The following is a 3,900-nucleotide window of genomic DNA, read 5'->3' on the forward strand; positions in this document are numbered from 1 at the left end:
AAGGTTATAAATATTACTTGTATCTGCCAATAATATTTAATTTAAGGTCCAAAAGATAGATTATCTGAACATGTTAAATACAGTTGGCAATCTACCATTTGAGGTTCATCATAATAAGGACCTACCAGATCAGATGTCTAATGGTCTTTAGGTGTAGTTATGGAATTTATCGGTCGTGACCTACTTTGGTATAGTTATGAAGATTTATCAGCTATGTTCAAGAGCATTCATTGATGATCCATTGGTTATGATATGTGTGATTTTAGATAATCTTGTAGGTACAATAATGATGACTATCGACTATCCTAACTTTGTAAAAACTCTACGCAGACTTAATAAGTTTGCAGTGTGTTTTGACTGAGTTGTTATCTTTATTTATTTGTTAGTAGAACAATTTGAACCTATGTCATTGTGCTGCTAACCAATAATGTCTTTTTGTGTGTATTTATGAAGATCTATGGGTTTCCCTGCAAAAAAAGTCTATGGGCTGTAAGCTTATAAATATTTATTATTATGATTTATCAATTGCCGTCTGTTCAGGATAATGGTGAGGGAGTCCGAAAACATTGACCAGATGGATCTTAAATATTACTAAGAATTTTCTCTTTTTTTCATGCAAGAACTTTCTGTCGTATGATTTACTCTCTTTTACTGAGATTTATGCTTGTCATCTAATTATAGAAGGAGCCAATAGTGGACAGCCATTGGTGTGGGACAAAACCTGATGGTCCATTACAACAATAAAGTCGATTTATTGCAACTTTCTTGCTTGGCAATTGGAAATATCAAAACTTTGAAATTGACTTTCATCAATGCAGTATAGATAATGGATATATATTAACTGTTCATTTTGTATCATCTGATTTTCATCGTACCGCTGAGGTCTACCTATCCCCATATACACTGATTCATATCAGCCAGAAAATTGATACATTCAGTATATGTTGTCGCAAATTCATAGGATTTTTTTATTGAAGACACGCATCTGTTTGTGATTACGGACACATCTACCTTTTATTCATATAAGCAAACGATTGTATATTTTGTGTTTTGCACATTCAGAATTTCTGTCAGTTATCTCGCCATTCATGATGTGTGAAGCTAACCTTAGCTATGTTAAATATAAGGTGAAGCTTTCACTGAATTGTTATGTGGGAACACTTGGATAACCAGGTGCACTATTATAGTTTATAAACAAGGTGGTTGTTCAGTCCAGACTCTACGGTGCAAGTAATTTGTTAGACTGACAAATTCGATGGATTAATTCTGTTACCATTAATCTGAGGCTCTTGCGCAGTTGATGCCTCTTTTTCTTCAGCTCCTTAAATGTAGATAGACCAAAAAAATGGAATAAAGGGTTAGGAATAGGAAATGGTACCACAACCTGTGTCCCACTCCTACGGTTCAGCTGTTTGGTTTAGGGTGGGCAGCAGTGTGAACTCTTATTCGAGCCGTCTATTCAATCCCACTGTTGAGATGCTCAGTTGACTATTTTATTGATATTTGAATGTTGGATTAGTGTTATGCTACTTATTTCGGTTGTTTAAATTGGTACTACAACCTCAGTGAAATATCCTCCCACTGTATGAATATCTTGCTTTATGCTTACCCCTGCATAGACCTAAACTGTCCATGGATATAAAGTTGACTTCATGGCTTTTGAGCTTCAACGCATTCATCTTGTTTAACTTAGTGAACTTGATTCTTACCCTGGCTCTATTTTGCTTCTTTCAGGCGATGCTGGAGTACCTCAATCGGTGCACCTATGTCCAGGAGATGAGAAGATTAATCTTTATGTTCACCTGCCCCAACTTGCTTGGGACAAAAGGCTTTGTTGTTGTTCTGTTGTTCTTGTTGTTGTTATTGTTCACCTGTCCAGTTTATCAACTCATGTGAAAAGTTGAGGCACAGATGATGTTGTTGTACTTAATTTGCCGCGCCTATGTTTAGGTGTCCGCTGCTATACCTATGCTGAACTGTCCTGTTCGCCTAGCGCAACTTGCCCGGGACAAAATGTTTTGTTGTTCACCTCCTGTTTATCAACTTATTATGTGAAAAGGTTTAGGCACTGCCATGCTATGATCCTGTTTTGCCATATATGTGTTATGCGTTTGTTTATCAGCCTATGTTACTAGGGTTCTGGTGTATGTTGCCTCAAGTGAAAAGTAATTGGGGGTGATTTACAGAGAAATTGAAAAAAAGGTTTACGGCAGAACAAGAGAGGGATACAAGCACAGAGAGGAGCTAGGGGAGAGATGGGACAGTTCTCTTCTGCCGGTTCCAAAACGAAAAGGACAGTACTAGCCCTCTGTTATGTGAGATGAACATGCTTGTCTTGTATACTCCTCTTGCCTGCATGCAGTACACTAGCAGTAATATTCCACCACACCCAGCCATTGACGTTTGATTCTTGGAATTGAGTTGTTAGGATTGCTTATTTATAGAAGGAGCCATTAGTGGGCAGCCATTGATGTGGCACGAAACCTGCAAAACCATTATAACAATAAAGTCAATTTATTGCTAGTTTCTTGTTTGGAAACATTGGAAATATCAAAACTTTCAATTTGATTTTGGATTTTCTTCAAATAAATTTCATTAACGCAGTCTAGATAATGGATAGTGTCTGTTAAATTTTTATCTTCTGATTTTAATCGTACCACTGAGGCCTACCTATCCCCATATACTCTGATTCATGTCAGCAGGAACATTGATACATTCAGTATATTCTGTTTCCATTTTGTACAGAATTATTTTTCTTTTGATGGAAGACACACATCTGTTTGTGATTACAGACACGTCTAAATTTTATTCATAATCAATTGTTTATATCGTTTGTGCTTTGCACATTCAAATTTTTTGTCAGCTAAGTTGTGTATACTGTTCATGATGTGTGAAGATAACCTTAGCTATGTTAAATAGCAGGTGAAGCTTTCATTGAATTGTTATGTGGGAACACGTAGATCACCAGGTGCACTATTATCTAAAGAGAGGGAAGCCCGAGGGCAGAGGCGCTCCGGCGATGGTCGCGGTCGAGAGAAACGACGCATGGGGGGTCGTGCAGCTTGCCGGTGCCTCACCCGTGCACCGGGCAAGCAAGCTCATGCGAGAATTTTTCTAAACGCGAGCCCTCAGCTCGCCCAGACAACCTTTTCCGGTCAGCTTCTCTCCCCTCTTTCTCCTCTGCGCTTAGAATTGTTTTATTGCCATTCATATTCTAGATTGAATTCTGATGAGGTTTCTGCTAGTTAGATTAAATTCTAGCCAAGACTAAACTGTAGCCAGTGGAAGGCAGGATTCTACTTGTTTGGTCTAAAAAAGTGGGATTTACTTGTTTGATTAGATATTAAGTCAAATTTTGGGTGGCTTTAGATACAGTCTGTTAGTTGCAAAAAGATGTGTGCTTGCGCATGAGAAAATGATGCTACGTGTTACTGTATCATATATGAATATTGACTAGGCTGGTGATGAAGAAATTTTATGTTCTGTGATGTGTGACATGAACTTCCTTTTCTCTGAAATCCTGCAGGCCCAGCGTGGCAATTGCATGGGATACCCAAAGGTACCATCTCTTTCTGGTGGCTCTCTGAAGCATAGCAAACTGAAGATTCTATTCAGTGTTCATCCTTTAATCCATCGTGTAGAATTATTACCACTGGTAGAAAAAGGGCCTGTTGTCCCAGTTCGTAAGGGCCTTTTGTTCCGGTTCTGGAACCGGGACTAAAGGGTCGGTACTAATGCCCTGTCCCTTTAGTCCCGGTTCAATCCAGAACCGGGACAGATGGGCCTCCACGTGGCCTGTGCGCGGAGCCCAGGCAGGAGATCCTTTGGTCCCAGTTGGTGGCACCAACCGGGACCAATAGGCATCCACGCGTCAGCATTTCTGTGGTTGGGTTTTTTGTT

The 3,900-nt window shown here is 39.2% G+C and overlaps 1 protein-coding gene across 1 annotated transcript in view; it reads left to right on the forward strand.

The window, feature by feature from the left end:
- The window catches only part of LOC119357479, a 4,081-nt gene extending 2,058 nt beyond the window's left edge, over positions 1-2,023 (forward strand). Inside the window, exon 2 of the mRNA XM_037624412.1 lies at positions 1,735-2,023. The gene's annotated coding sequence lies outside the window, so the exon portion shown is untranslated. The remainder of the gene's footprint in view (positions 1-1,734) is intronic.
- Positions 2,024-3,900: the final 1,877 nt, after the last annotated feature.

The sequence above is a fragment of the Triticum dicoccoides genome, chromosome 2A (assembly GCF_002162155.2).
Source record: "Triticum dicoccoides isolate Atlit2015 ecotype Zavitan chromosome 2A, WEW_v2.0, whole genome shotgun sequence".
NCBI lineage: Eukaryota > Viridiplantae > Streptophyta > Magnoliopsida > Poales > Poaceae > Triticum > Triticum dicoccoides.